This window comes from Narcine bancroftii, chromosome 1, assembly GCF_036971445.1.
Source record: "Narcine bancroftii isolate sNarBan1 chromosome 1, sNarBan1.hap1, whole genome shotgun sequence".
NCBI lineage: Eukaryota > Metazoa > Chordata > Chondrichthyes > Torpediniformes > Narcinidae > Narcine > Narcine bancroftii.
In genome coordinates, this window is record NC_091469.1 from 272,540,337 (window position 1) to 272,557,114 (window position 16,778).

Below are 16,778 nucleotides of genomic sequence, written 5' to 3' on the forward strand. Positions count from 1 at the left end.
GATTCAGTGATTGAAATTAAAAAAAAAAACACAATGCTGGAGAAACTCTGCAGGTCAAACAATGTTTTTTCCTTTTGCAAAGATAAAGATACATAACCGACGTTTCAGGCTTGAGCCCTTCCTCGAGGTATGAGCAGGATGTAGGCGAGCACCTGAATAAAATAATGGAGGGGTAGGAGGAGGAATGCCCTTTGGAATGATGTTATCGTTACCAAAACTATTTTCTACATCATGAGATCCCACTTAAAGCAAATATTACACCACCTGCTCGCTGTTTCACTGTTCAAATAGGTAACTTCCTGTACTACCCAGTGCCAGTCCCTGTCCATGCATCTCACACCTTTCATATCATATCCGTTGCCCTGGCCCAATTACTCATTGAGTCAGTTCCACCACAGTGGAAGAGAAAGTGAAAGCCGAGTTGAGGTAATTGCATGTATAAAGTTCTGAGTTACTTCAAACATCTTTATAGCCTGATGATTATTATTCTGCAGGAAATGTAATGGCCCTTTACATAGGGCAATACAATAAGTTGCAAGAATTTGCTCAAGGAGGTTTCTGTCTTGAGTGGGGTTGTACATCAGCTCATTTTCCAGATCAGTGCTAGGTCTTCCATCATTACTTACCCTCAGACAAGAATCCAACCAACCAAGGGAAATTGTGAAAAGTGGTCACCATAATTTTGGTTCAAATTTCCCTTCCCATGTATTTCAATCAAAAATAGTCTAATTTTCTTACCATCATGTTTGATTTCTAAGTGTTTTCAAGCACTCTCCCTCACTGGTTGACCCTCTGAAGACTGAGATTCATTCACTGTCGCCTCATCCACACATCACCTGCTCCTCTCTGGTCAGTTGGCTCGTCCGCACCTAAGACTCCTGATATCACCGGGATTCCTGTAACCGTCAACCAAGAAAGCAGGGGATAGTGAACTACCTATAAACTTCAGTGCAAGGACGTCATCCTACAAATGACACGTCACTCTATAAATGCAAAGTGTTTAATTCGATTTCTCGAAGGGTTGCCACAAATCTCAGAGAAGAGAACAAAGACATGATGCTGTTAGTGTTCATTTGAGTCCTGGTGTACAAATTGATAGATGAGCATGCTGAGGGGTCTTTCCACAGATAAAAGACAAACCAGTGGGCAGACATGGAGAAAATTTGGTTAAAATATTAGTAATGCAACCAGATGTGTATAATGGGTCAAATAGAATCAAAATTAAACTGAGCAGGTATATGGGATTAGTAATTAGATTGAATAAATATACAAATTCAAATGTAGCAGTAAGTAGATTTCTTGTAATAATCTGTGTTTATAAGGTTTACACACAAGATTGGAGGTTCAGTTATATTAAGTAACGTTCCATACAGTGCTGGGGATAGTGAGAAATTGCACAGCAAATGATAGCGTTCATATTTATCAGCTAATTGATACAGAATTTGATTAAGGGAACAATGTTGATTTTGGAATGAGATGATGCCTGTCAATTAGCAGAATTCAATGATCAATTTGTCAAACACATTTATGCCATCAAAATATTGAAATTTGGCTGTATGTATTCAGTATAGGAATTAAATCAGATAGAGACAGAATGAGTTCGACCTCAAAACGTCTAAAAAGCAGTGAAATATTTTTGAGCAGTTGTCACTATTACTAATGAAAGGGAAGTCAGCAATCAACTTAACACGTTAACCCCATACCACTAACATTTTGCAGTGTTATTTGAGGGGGAAATCGTGTGCAATTTCCTGTTAATTTTCAGTGAGTGCATTCGATCTTTCACCAGTGCAGGACTCACTCAACAGTAGGTTGGAAGGGATAGGAGTTGCCTCCTAAAGGTGCTAGTGTTTAAACCAAGACTTTGGTCACATAGAAATATAACTCACTTGCAATAAAAAGTACTAACAGGTATTTCCAGATTATTTAATCATGAATTTCTCTCAGGATTCAACTAGAGCCTACTTTTTCAAAATACCATTGCCTCTGCAAAGAGCTCGGTTACTTGAAAAAACTTATCTTCTCCTGCACTGATGGATCAGTTTATATTTGCAAAGCTTGATATTGTACTGTCAACAAGAATATAGCAAAATATACTTCTCAGTTTCATTATCAAAGAATATTTAATATCAGATTTTATATAAGTTAAGAGAAATTATTAAGAGCTTGGTCAGAGTTGTTACTGAGAGGATTAAAGAGACCTGGAGTGGAGTGGGAGGTCTTTGGTAGCTGAAGCCTAGGGTGCGATTGGTGGAGCAATCTTCACCTTCTTCACATGTTCATCACCAAAGTCAGCGACTCGTCCTCTGACAGGCACAAAAGTTCACAGTGAATGGCATTGACAGGACCAGCAGTCAGAAAAACTTCTCGAGCTGTGGCATGGATGACCAATGAAATATGGGAGATTCTATGGAAAGATGAGGCCATGAAAAACTCTTGAAAGCAAGAGAGGTTTACAAGAGAGGCCTTGTGCTTGTGGGAGCCAATAGTTTGGCACATGGATAAAAAAAGATTTAGGAATATAGGCCAAACGGGAAAAGCTTGGTGGCGTGTATATTGGGACAAAAGGCATGTTTCTGTGCTGTAAAACTATGAATCCAGGGTGTACTTTGCAGCAGAAATTTAACCTACCAACAGGAAACTGGAGCCCCCAGGGGAGACCAATGTGGTCACAGAATGTACGCACAAACTTCAGACAGATGTTATTGGAGAGCAGGATCGAACATGGGTGACTGAAGCTGTGCATTAACAAAACTAACTGCAGCCATTCTGCCATTCCCAAATCATCAACTCACACTTCACTACTTTGAAGTCCTCTGGCCATTACTTGATGATCCAATTAAGGAGCCCAAGCTGAAGTACCAGGAATGCAAAACATATAGCAATGGCTGTTCCATCAAGATGCGATTTGACAGCTCCAGCATCATATCAAAAGGATTAATGAAATGCACACTCAGCCTTTTCTGCATTCATCCAGTGTACAAGCCAAGCTAAAAGAACGTAAGCAACATTATATTCTACCCATCCAAAAAAAAGGAATAATTACAAATGGAATTGCAGTGTTTTATAGCTGTAATTAAATAATTCAAATCCCTCTCATCATCTGATTTTCACACCTTTCCAACTTCAATCAGGACTTATCAGTAGGAGCAAGAGAAAAAATAGTTGACCTTTTGGATCACAGCCATACTATAGTTGAGACTATCTGTGAGACTTCCTGTTATTCTTTGGTTAAGGTCATATCAGAAACAGATGTGGTCTTTACAACAATGGTTATTAACCTTCCCACTGAATCCTGAGACAAGTCCTAGATGTTTAATTATCAGGCCATACGAATAGCAGTGTGGTTTGTGAGTGGGAGTAGAGCAACCTCATTGCACAGCTCACTGGAGATTTGCAGGCCTGTATATTTTCCATTTCTACTTTACAATACTGAACAGTGACAGGTCACAGACCTTGTTTGTTTGTTTGTTTGTTTCTGCTCTACTTTTGAGATGGTGGAAAATTTGAGTGTTTGTAAAATCTGCAAGGGGCTTCAAATCAGTCTTTCAAGAGGTTCCATTTAACTGAGCCTGCACTTGGGAGTAAACCACGTACATCTGCGGACCAGGAACTGACAAGTTTTGGTGAGTACCTTTATTTTATAATGTGAAGTTGTTTAAAGGCAACAAAAACAGAAACTACTGGAAATATTCATTAGGTCAGACAGAATTTTGTGGAGAGAGAATTGGTCATCAACCTGAAATGTTAACTCTGTTTCTCTCTTTATAGAATGTTGCCTCATACACTGAGTGTTCCCAACGTTTCCTGTTTTTATTGCAGACCTCCATTATCTGCATCTCTTAATTTTCAAGAAATAGCAGTAGGCTCTTTTACAGTCCACCCTATTTTATATTCTTGGACTGACTGTACATTTGATAATTAAATTTGAACTAACCATTGAAATTTTCCTGTTCAAACATCTTTCACTGGATCTGCCCCTTTCTAGATATGTTATTTTGTCTCATAAGAGATAGGAGCAGGAGTAGGCCTATCAAACCTGCTTTGTCATTCAATGTGATCATGGGTCATCTCCAGATAACTTCCTTTTCCCCATATCCCTTAATTCCATTACTATGTAAAAATCTATCAAAGCTTATTTAGCGCAATGCCTTTACAGTGCCAGCGATTGGGACAGACTGGGATTTGAGTCCAGTGCTGTTTGTAAGGAGTTTGTACTTTCTCCCAGTGTCTGTGTGGATTTTCTCCAGGGGCTTCAGTATAACCATATAACCATACTGTTCAAAAATTTATCAGGGGTGTAGGTTAATGGGGGTGTAACTTGGGCGGCACAGTCCAAAATAGGCCAAAATAGCCTGTTACCGTGTTGTATGTCTAATTTTACTTAAGAGAGTAGAACTGCACGCAGTTTTCGAGATGCTGTCTCAAAGTACCTTGTAGAGTTGCAGCATTACCTCCCTGCTCTTAAATCCAATCCCCCTATCAATTTAAACAATATTGTGATCTTCCATTTTTCCTTCCAAAGTGGATAACCTCACATTTGCCAATGTTTTATACTCCATCTGCCAGACCCTTGCCCACTCATTTAACCTATCTATATCTCTCCGCAGACTCTCTGTATCCTCTGCACAATTTGCTTTTCCACTCAATTTAGTGTCATCAGCAAACTTAGATCCACTAAACTCTGTGACCTCTTCCAGATCATTTATGTATATCATGAATAGTTGTGGGCCCAGCACTAATCACTGCAACACCCCTGCTCACCACTAATTGCCACCAGAAAAATACTGCACCCCAATTTTCTGCTTTCTGTTGGTTAATCAATCCTCTATCCATACTAATACATCATCCCCAACTCCATGCATCCTTATCTTCTGTACATGTCTTTCATGTGGCACCTTATCGAACTTCTTCTGGAAATCCAGGTGAACAACCTCTATCTACTGTACTTGTTATATCCTCAAAGAACTCTAGTAAATTTGTCAAACAGGACCTGCCTTTGCTAAATCAATGCTGCTTGATAGAGGCATTTCACTCCAGATGCCTCGCTGTTTCTTCTTTAATGAAAGCTTCAAGCACTTTCCCAACTACAAATGTTAAACTAACTGGCCAAAAGTTTCCTGCCTTTTGCCTACATTGTTTTTTGAATAGTGGTGTGACTTTTTCCATATTCCAATATACCAGGACCTGCCTGGTACTGATTGTGCCACAAGTCCAGAGAATTTTGCCTGAACTATAACTTCTTCCATTTCTTTCATTCCATCAGGATCAGGGATTTATCTATCTTTACACAGCCAAGTTTTCTGAGTATGACTCAGCTAAAAGGTCCTCACTTCCTATCACATCCATAGCATCTGTCTTTGGCATGTTCGACATGTCCTCCACCATGAATACCGACACAAACTTTTTTTCTCATTGTCTACCTTCCTTCTCTTTATTGCTCACTTCATGTTTCTTTGTTACAGTTTTCCCAATCCTTTAGTTTCCCACTGCTTTTGGCGACTTTGTATGCACGAGCTTTTAGTTTGATGCCTTCCTTGATATCCCAAGTTATTCAAAACTGGTTGCCCCCACCCTTACTGTCCTTGCTTTTAACTGGAATATACTTTTGGTGAGCAGCCTGAAAAATGTCTTTGAAAGTTCTCCACTGTTCGTCCACCATCTCTCCATATAGCCTTCATTCCCAGTCTACCCTGACCAACACCTACCTCATCCTCTTGTAGTTTCCCTTGTTCAGGCAGAAGACACCTGTTTTAGAATGAACTATTGTATCCTCCATTTGTATGAGAAACTCAATCGCTCTGTGATTACTCTTTCCAAGAGGATCCCTAACTACAAGATCACTAATTTTACGTGACCATTGCACAGGACCAGATCCAAAATAGCATGTTCCCTTGTAGGTTCAGTAATATGCTGTTTAAGAAAGCCATCATGTATGCATTCTATGAAGTGCTCCTCAAGGTTGCCTTGACAACCACATTCCCCCAATCTTTGTGCATGTTTAAGCCTCCCCATAGTTGCATGCCTCAGATATTTCTTGCTTTATTGCCTGTACCACTGTAATGTTGTTATTGGGTGGCCTACAGACAACTCCCAGCAGCGATTTTTTTTTTCCCCTTTACTGTTCCTAATCTCGACCCAAATGGACTCATTATTTTGCTACTTAGATCTTACATCATCTCTCACTAATGCTCTGATCTTATCTTTGGGTATTTAATTCCCAGTCCTCATCATAACCATATAACCATTTACGGCACGGAAACAGGCCATGTCGGCCTTTCGAGTCCATACCGGTTGACCAGGTAGACGAACATGGCCTTTTTGATATTTTTCTTGGTCTCTTCTTTCTTCCTCCAATCTCTTACCAACTTCTCATGCACCTCGAATTTTCTTGCTGCAGCGCAGCTGTTGGTTTCTTGGCCACTTTCAACTTAAAGCTCGCTTCATACTTTCCAACGCCCAGCAGATCAATCCATGTGATCTTGAATTAGTTTATTTATACAGCCCACAGGTCACCTCCAGAACATCTAACTATGCAACCATTCCAATTCCGCACATCATTCCCACATTGGTAAAACATCTTAAAATTTTAGTTTCAAACCACATTTACGTGCATAAGTTTCAGCATACATTTCCAGAACTTGGCAGAATAATGATTCTGGCAATTTATAGGCAGATTTTCCACAGGAAAGGTTGACCTAATGATCAATTTTAATGGAAAAAGTGACAAATGAATGGTGCCTCTTCTCCCTCTTCCCTTTTCCTCTTCCCCCTGCCTTCCAAATGAGGAACTTGGCTAAAAATGTGCATTTAACAAGAACTCAGTTTCATAACCCCTTTACAGTGCCAGCAATCGGGACTGGACGTGGGTTCCGGGGGGGGGGGGGGGGGGTCCTCCAGTTTCCTCTCACTCTTCAAAAAAAAACATACTGAGGTATAGATTAACGGGGTGTAAATTGGGCAGCACGGACGTGTAGGGCTGAATTTGCCTGTTACAGTGCTGTATATCTAAATTTTAAAAATAAAAAAAATTACACTCGATGCCACAAAGATTGCAGACGATAAAGGATAATGTGTGCATATATATCCAACACAAAGGGACAGCTAAAACCATTGCTGAGAACATGCAAATTTGGACTAGTGCTTAGTAAAAACACATGCAATTATCAAGACCTGATAAACAGTAAATGTGTTCTTATATTGTACCATCTTTCTCTTATGCATTATTTATTTCCTTCAAAAGAGCAAATGAAAGGAGCTGTAATAATGTAAATAACACATGGATGGGAAGGTGCATTTGCTATGTTAAATTACATGTTTTCATTCCAATTATTGAAACAATAACTATATACAGTTTTAATAATTAACTTCAATCTATGCTGTTCAAATTATTTAAAAATATTTCTATATGGATTTTAAATTAACTGTGGAAAATGGGTCTTACTAACAAACTCTCTTGGCATTAACAATCAGCATGCAGGTACTGTTATAACAAGTCAGTTAAGTTTATTATCACCTGATTGCACCGTACACGAAGTCTCAACAAAACAGTGTTCAGAATCCACAGTGCAAAAACGTGCAGACACACAACCAGACATAACACACGCAGTGGTGGATTAACCATTAGTCGGGGGGTAAGGGGATCCGAACCCCTTGGCTTCAATGTCGACTCAGTGAAGGGTAGGCACCTGCTACCTGGTCTCTACTTACTGCATTTGTGCCTGCGTGGGAGAAGCCAGCAGTAGTGTGGGCGTGGCCAGAGTCAGCGTCGCACTATTTCTGGGGTGATGTATGCGCGGTGGACGCTGGGAGCCGGTGGCAACGAGCCAGGGGCATCATGATGAAGATTTGCATTTTTTGTGGAATGGATAACGAGGATGATTGAATGGGGGACCACATCCTGCAACCACATCTCTGAATTGGCCACTAAATCATACCCCTTTGTACGGATTTGTGCCACAAGTTCACTGACCTTGTTTCGAATACTACAGGCATTCAGATAAAGTGACCTTATTCCCATTGTGTTTTTAAATTCTGGTCATCTTTGCTTCTTTTGCATGACTTTTATCCTCTCTTAGTTTTATTTTTTTTAACTTTTCCTTTTACTTCATTCACACTCTTTTAGTTTTTCCATCCCTCTCTTATCTGTTGAACACACCCCCCTACAATTTAGTTTAACGCGTTGTCCACAGTCATAGTCTCCGTCTCCCTCTATTAGTATCTTGCTGCTTGTATTATAATCATTCCTATCTCTTCTCTTCTCCATTTCCACATTATTCTGGGAGTTTCCTCGTTCGTCATTTCTGTCTTTTTTTTCCATTTCATAGTTTTTTTCTGACTGCCCCTCATTCTACTTCTGTTTCTCAGTATTTTATACATATATATCTATATATATAGATATATATATCTCTCTCTCTCTCTCTCTCTTTATATATATATATATATATTCTCTTCATTCACTCCAACCCTGGTGGATGTGCAGAGGAGGGAGATTAAATGCGCTAAAAATAAAAGGTACATTGGAAATGCAACACCAGTCCCCCGTAAATAAACCGAATGCTCCAGTCTGCATATGGGAAAGCCCACCTGGGAGAGGTGGGTGGAATTTTCAATGCAACAATCACTCCTTAAGAGTAGGTGGGAGGTTGTAACATTAACTAATTTCTGAGCTTTCTGGAAGCTTGTCGAAACTTGGCTTAAAAATTGACAGGCAAATCTCTCAATAAACAGCCTCAATCTTGAGTGACCGTAGGAGGCTTTTTTTTTTCAGAAAAGTTGTGTTGAGAGAATATGTGGAAACAAACAGAATTATTGGTGAGAGGTTTCTTCCTTTTGGTAATTGTAATACTGAGATAAATAAATCTTAAAAGGAAAATGAGAAAAATGATATAAAACTAAATAAGTTCACTTTTATGCGGATTCAACTTACACCCGAAAACTGACTAAGATGGGAAAGCAAAGCCAGTATAGTTGGTAAAGAAACCTCTGGATTAGAAGCAAAAAGCAAAAGATCATCTGCATATAAGGAAACCATATGTTCATTGTCATTCCTAAGGACCCCAGTAAGATCTCTATTTTCACAAAGACCAAATCACTAAATGTTCCAAGTCAAAAAGTAATGGACATAAGGGACTACACCGCTGAAGATGAAAAGGTTTTGACTTTTATAGATTAGTGGGAATTGAGAGAGAAAGACATAAATATAAGAATTAAATTTTTCCAGAGTAGCAAATAAATAACCCGATTTCACCCAATCAAAAGCATTCTCTGCATCTAAAGAAAGAATACATTTAGGGTTAGGAGTGGGAGGTAAATATAAAATATTCAATAAACAGTGAATATTAAAATAAGAATAATGGTTTTGAATGAAACTAGTTTGATCTTCAGAAATAATTAATGATAAAATATTCTCCAGTCAATGGGCCAATATTTAGACAAGATCTTCATATCTACATTGTAAAGTGATAGGTGAGAGGTTCCTCGGTTATTTCTGTAACTCCAAACACAATTGTTTTTGCACTTTCCACTTCTGATGCTGACTTAACCTGTTTCTAGTTTTTTTTTTTAGCAAGGCTAAGATGGCATAACTATAAGATTTAACCATGAAATGTAAACTAAGACTATCCACCACTTGTTCACTCTGAAAGAGCAGACATCCAGGACATATTCTGTTCTTGCCTGTTTCCCAATCTCTGCTTGGTGTCTGTTTCTCTATGAATTTTCCTTTCCAATCTAAGTTTAATGGAGAGGAGACATGAGTAAATCTATGACCCAAATTATCTGGTGAGATCTTAAATGGATAATTGCATTAATTATTTCAGTTGCTCTTTCACTGGCCCCAGATCCACATCAGATATTGCATATAACAATTCCACTATATCTTGCCCCTGAATTCAGGCCGTGGAATGTAAATGACCAAGTTTCATTTCCTTTTATTTTTATATAATAATACAAAAAATATAATATACATGATGTATGTAAATTTTTGCCTGCCGTAAATACAAATTCACCATTGCCCGGCACCCCAATAATAAGAGAAAGAGAACCAAAAGAGAGTCCATTCAGAAGTACTTATAGACTTTTGTCAATCCATTGACAACCCATGTTCGAGATCCAAGCATCCAATACAGTCAAGAAGCTTTCAGGGACCCTTCTTGCCCTCAACACCCTCTCGAATCCCAGTTCTGATATCTGGTTCCCATGGGCCAGTCGCCAGCAGCCTATGTGGGTCCTTCGACCTTGTCCTCAACAGCCCACAGCCTGCGTGGGTCCTTCAGCCACTGAGCCCCTCACTGGTTCACTGCCGTGGTCACCATCCCTATAGATCATCTCCCAGGCTTCTCAACTGGGATGTTCCCACATTTCTGGTGCCCTGCGCCAGCCAGTTGCTCCCCAGGAGTCTGCAAGCCCATGCTGCCTAGCACAGGTGCACCATTTTGGGGACAGACTTCCGTGGATACAAGATATTTAAAAAAACACCGTTGGCTCCTCTAACAAGTTGTTCAAAGCCTGAACTGAGCCATCGGCTTCAGGACCAATCGGTAAAACCCTGCAGAGCAGTTCTGTGACTTCACTCCCCACTCTCCCACATCCGCACCAATGAGAATGCTGCCATTACAACCCTTTTGAACAGCTCAAACAATTGTATGGTACACTGTTGTAAATCTGACACATGGGCATGTGTGTAAGTGGGGCAATCATGGCCCCAATAAACAACAAAAGAAAGCTGAGTTTTTGGACACATGCACACATTTAGTCATAGCATTAAAGGCATGTTCCCCCACAAAATTCAGTAGATTTCAGTTCCTGCGGATGTCTCTACCCACAATGTTAAGCACCCTAAGATGACATGCAGTAGAGTTTACAATGGAAGAATGTTAAAATTTATAAAATAATAAAGAATTATTAGCCTAAGTTTTCTAGTTGTAATTCTGTTCGTAACCAATGTTAACGAAATACTCCACTATTGACATTACATTTGGAAAGCCTAGGGTTTTTAATCTATATCTTAACAAGTAATCAATTTCAGTCCAAGATATCAGGCGAATATTTTTTACTCTTTGAAACTTGATTTGAAGCTACCAGTCAGGTTTAGAAGATACTTAATATAATTTGGACTGCCCCAAAGGCAAAATTATATAACTCTTTGTGAACACTAACTGTATAAAGGTGGAAGGTAGTTAGATATTGCGAGGTATAATTAAATCCTTCTTGCTCGAGTCATCACAGATGAATCAGATTTAGCTACACATTAAGTAAGACCTACGTAATAACATTCATCATAAAATAACTGACATCATCACAAAGTTGATGGATTGTTCATTAGCAAATTAAAAGCATAGGTACAAATATAATTCAGGTGTATCACCATCTCTTAGCTGAGTTTTAATTAATTTTTGTGCAACACAACTATACTGAATGCTGCAAAAATACCTCAACAAAATTAAATTTAGAGTTTGCATTGTACAAGTCACTGATATGCTTCCAATCTTTGGACATTTGTCTGTGATGGGGACCAAGGTGTAACTTCTTTGGTGAGAACGATCCTCCTTTTGAAATGTTAGACTTTACTTTAGAGAATGTGATACAGTATGTGTTTGGAGATTTAAAGAATTATCTAGCAATTGATTTACATCAGAGGGTTTTATTTTATTTATTCGTATTTTGGATTGTGGGCATTGTTGATGGCGCCAGCAATGATTGTGCTTGAAGAAGTGGTGGTGAGCAGCCTTCTTAAAACATTACAATTTTCCAGTGAACGTACTCCCACAGTGTTGTTGGGAAGATAGTTAAAGGATTTAGGAACAGTGAAGAGTGTAGGAAAGGCAGACGAGCTTAGAGCGTGAATTATGACAATGTGGCCATCAGTGAAACTTGGTTGCAGGAGGGGCAGGACTGGCAGCTCAATGTTCCAGGCTTCCATTACTTTAGGCATGATAGAACAGGGGGGATGAAAGAGGGAGGAGTGGCATTGGTCGTCAGGGAAAATATCACAGCTGTGCTCAGGCAGAACAGACCAGAGGGCACATCTACTGAGGTTAAATGAGTGGAGCTGAGGATCGGAAAAGGTATGACAACACTCATGGGGTTGTATTATAGACCGCACAAAAGTCAGTAAGAATTGGAGGTGCAAATCTATAGAGAGATAGCAGACAGCTGCAGGATGCATAAAGTTGTGATAGTAGGAGATTTTAACTTTCCACATATTGACTGGGTCTCCCAAACTCTAAAAGGGCTGGCTGACCTGGAGTTTGTTAAATGTGTTTAGGAAAGTTTTCTAAATCAATATATATAGAGAGTGCAACACTGGATCTCATATTAGAGAACAAGACAGGACAGGTGTAGGGGAACATTTTGAGTCCAGTGATCATAATGCCATTAGTTTCAAGTTAATTATGGGAAAGGATAAGTCAGGGCTTCGGGTTGAGATTCTAAATTGGAAAAAAGTTCATTTATGAGGAAATGAGAAAGGATCTAGAATGTGTGGATTGGGATAAGTTGTTTTCTGGTAAGGATGTGCAAGGGAAGTGGAGAACCTTCAAAGGTGAAATTTTGAGAGCAGAGTTTGTATGTTCCTATCAGGATTAAAGGCAAGGTTAGAAGGTACAGGGAACCTTGATTTTTGAGGGATATTGGGGATCTGGTTTGGAAGAAGAGAGAGGTGTCTTGCAGGTATAGGCAACATGGAGCAAATTAGGTACTTGAGGAGTATAAAAAATGCAATAAAAACCTCAAGAAAGAAATCAGGAAGAAGACATGAGGTTGCTTTGGCAGACAATGTGAGGGAAAATTCTAAGGGTTTCTACAGGTATATTAAAAGCAAAAGGATAGTAAGGGACAAAAGTTGGCTTTGTATGGAGCCAAAAGGGATGGAGGAGATCTTAATTGTTTTTTATAACTGTATTCCCTCAGGAAATAGGCACAGAGTCATGGAAAATAAGTAAAACAGGTAGTGAGGTTGTGGAACTGATACAGATTAAAGAGGAGAAAGTGCTTGCTGTCTTAAAGAGAATAAGGGTGGATAAGTCCCCAGGGCCTGACAAAATACTCCCTCAGACCTTGAGGGAGGCAAGAGTAGAAATTGCAGGGATTCTGGCAGAAATATTTAAAATGTCCCTAGCCATGGGTGTGGTATCAGATGATTGGAGGGTAAAAAAGGCTCCAAAAGTAACCCTGAAAATTATAGTACAGTGAGCCTGATGTCAGTGGTAAGTATATTATTGGAAGGTGTTCTAAGAGATACACAAATATAAGAGATATACAAATTGTTTGGATAGCCAGGGACTGATTAGGAATAGTCAACATGGCTTTGTGTTTGTTAGGTTGTGATTAACCAATCTTAAAGAACTTTTTGAGGAGGTTACCAGGAAAGTTGACAAAGGAAAGGTTGTGGATGTTGTCTACATGGACATTAGTAAGGCCTTTGACAAGGTCCTTGATGGGAGGTTTTCAGGAAGGTTTAGACATTGGGTATTCATAGTGAAATAGTGAACTCGATTCGATGATGGCTGGGCGGGAGAAGCCAAAGAGTAGTTGTGGAAGATTACTTCTCAGATTGGAGGCCTGTGACTTGTGATGTGCCTCAGAGCTTGGTACTGGTACCATTGTAGTTTGTCATCTATATCAATGATCTGGATGAATATGTGGTAAGTGTGCAGTTGACAGAAAGATTAGAGGTGTTATGGATAGCAAAGAAGGCTTTCAAAGCTTGCAGAAGGATCTGGACCAGATGGTAAAATGGACTGAAAAATGGTAGATGGAATTTAATGCAGACAAGTGTGAGATGTTGCATTTTGAAAGGACAAACCTAAAGGACATACACGGTAAATGGTCGGGCACTGAGGAGTGCGGCAGAATAGAGCGATCTGGGAATACAGATACATAATTCCCTGAAAGTGGTGACAAAGGTGGAGAGGGTTGTAAAGAGAGCTTTTGGCATATTGGCTTTCATAAATCAAAGTACTGAGTATAGGAGTTGGGGTGTTATGTTAAAGTTGTATGAGACTTTGGTGAGAACAAATTTGGAGTATTGTGTGCAGTTTTCATCCCATGGCGACAGGAAAGATATCAATAAGATGAAAAGAGTGCAAAGAAGATTTACTAGGATGTTGCCTGGACTTCAAGAACTAAGTTACAGGAAAAGGTTAAACAGGTAAGGACTTTATTCCCTGTAGTGTAGAAAAATGAGGGGAGATTTGAAAGTGGTATTTAAGATTATGACGGGGATATACAGAGTAAATGTAGATAGGTTTTTTCCACTGATGGCAAGTGAGACACAAACCAGAGGACATCGGTTAAGGGAGAAAGGCGAAAAGTTTAGGGGGAACTTTTTCACACAGAGAGTGGTGGGAGTGTGGGATGAGCTTCTGGCTGAAATGGTAAATGTGGCCTCAATTTTAACATTTAAGAAGAATTTGAAGGGAGAGGTATGGAGGGCTATGGGCAGGGACTAGGAAAATAAAGGTTTGGCACCGAGAAGTGCCGAGATGGCCTGCTTCTGTGCTGTAATTGTTCAATGGTTCATTTTCAGTTCAGACAGCGTGAAACCTGAAAGCGAACTTATAAATTTGGGATATACTGCTGGAGTCAATTAACTTGGTATAATCAGCAATAGTAAACTTGTGGTGGAGGGAATTAATGTTTAGAATGGTGCATGGCAGTATCTTGGATGCTGCTGAGTTTCTTGCGTGTTTTTGGAGCTGCATTTATTCAGCAAATGAAAAAATATTCCATCATGCTCTTAATTTGTGCCTTTTAGGTGATGGACAGTTTTTGAGGTGTGAAGAGGTAAATCATTGACTGGATCATCCCAATCTTTGTCTGCTCTTGTAGTCATGGTATTTATAAGTCTGATCAATGGTAACTCCATGAAGATAATGCCATTAAGTTAAGGGTCGGTGGTTGGCTCTCATTGCCACTCCTGGGCACACACGTTATTTGCCATGGTTAAGTGTATGCCTAAATGTTATCTCAGTCTTTCTGCATGACAGACTGAACCTCACAATCTGTTGAAGAACTGCAAATTGAATTGAATATTTTGCATTAGTGAACACGTTCTGACTTTATGATGGAAGAAAGCATTGATGACATGTTTCAGTCCAAGACACTGCCCTAAGGAACTCCGGCAAAAATCTGGCAATAGGATGTTGACCTGCAACAACTCTATCCACCTTCCGGTGTGTAAGGTCTGACTGGAGTTTTTTCTTCTTAACACCCACTGACCAATTTCTCCCTTCTCAATCAATTGCTGCTTGATATCATGGGCAGTCACTCCCACCTCATGATGAAGTGCACACATAAACTACTCTTCTCAAATGTTCAACTTTCAAATACGAATTCAGGGAAACTGCCCAAAGACCAGGAAATTGCAAATATTACATCCTTTTTTCAAAAAAGGGAGTAGGAATAAACTCAGTGTTTATGGGTAAAATCAATTGTACAAATATGGATCAATTCAATATAGCTAACATGATGGCAAATAATACCAAACTAATTATATATGGTGTGTAACAGGGAGGGTTGATGATTAAAATAGACAATAGGAGCTGGAGTAGGCCCTTCGGCCCGTCGAGCCAGCACCGCCATTTTACAGATCATGGCTGATCACATGCGGTGATGTGTAATATTCTGGGTTCAAAAAGGTACTTAATAAAATTTCATTTATTTGACATCAAGTTAATCCCCATGAAATAAAAGGGGCTGAGAAGCACTAATAAAAATTGGCAAAGTTACAGGAAAGAGACAGCAATGTTGCAAGGTTGTTCTTAAACTGGAGTGGGATTTTTTTTTAGACATATAGCACAGTAACAGGCCTTTCTGTCCCATAGATCCATGCTGTACAAATACTCCAATTAACCTACAACCTCCAGACATTTATTTGACCAATGTCAGGACAGCATGAGCAACACAATTAATATAAAGTATAGGCTGGTGCAATATAACTCTGCAAAATTTAAATAAATTGAAATTTGAATTATCCAATTTATGTTTTTGATGCAGTCAAGATATAGGGACCTTTTTGCATTTGACCTGGTCATGCCCTAAGGTGAGATCCTTCTGGGAAGATTTGGGGAATTTCCTTCAACAAATTACCAGAATTCAATACCCTCAGGTGCCAGAATTGCTTTTACTGGGGAAATTAGCAGATATAAGACCTAAAATGAGCTTGTCGAATATCAACTGAAATTTGTTAAAATCGCTTGAGCTACGACCAGGAAATCCATAGCCATTACTTGGAAATCGGATTCCCAACTGAGTCTGACCCACTGGAAGTCAGAAATGCATAGTTGTGTTCCCCTGGAGACGATGACTTACAACCTCAGAAATTGTTACAACATGTTTTTAAGAATATGGAACCTGTATTTAAGATATATGGGGGTTAACTTTTGATGATTTCTGGCAATGTCTATATCAAGACATTTATCCCTTAAGGGAGGAAGTAAACTGGATGAATCACGCAATGTTTCATCTGTATATAATGAATGCTTTTGGAAAACAGATGATTTTGTCACATCATATGGGAGAATTACCTCCTTTTTTTTTCCTTTTCCTTTGGGGGAGAGGGGTCTTTCTTTTTTTTCCTCTTTTCTTTTTTCTGTTTCTTACTATTTTTTAAGGATCGGCACGGTGTGTAATTTTGTCTTTATAAACACTAGTGCAGAATTTGATAATTGTGATAATGTGTTGATTCTTCTTTCTTTGTATATCAACATGTAGTTTGGTTTTGGTACATTATTGTATATATCTGTGATGTTTCTTTGATTTTATTTGTTGATTGA

The 16,778-nt window shown here is 39.2% G+C and overlaps 1 protein-coding gene across 2 annotated transcripts in view; it reads left to right on the top strand.

The window, feature by feature from the left end:
- The first annotated feature begins 3,247 nt into the window (after positions 1–3,247).
- Positions 3,248–16,778, top strand: part of LOC138743593 (circularly permutated Ras protein 1) — an 89,018-nt gene continuing 75,487 nt past the window's right edge. For both annotated transcript variants that reach the window (XM_069899125.1, XM_069899118.1), the window contains exon 1: positions 3,248–3,626. The gene's annotated coding sequence lies outside the window, so the exon portion shown is untranslated. The remainder of the gene's footprint in view (positions 3,627–16,778) is intronic.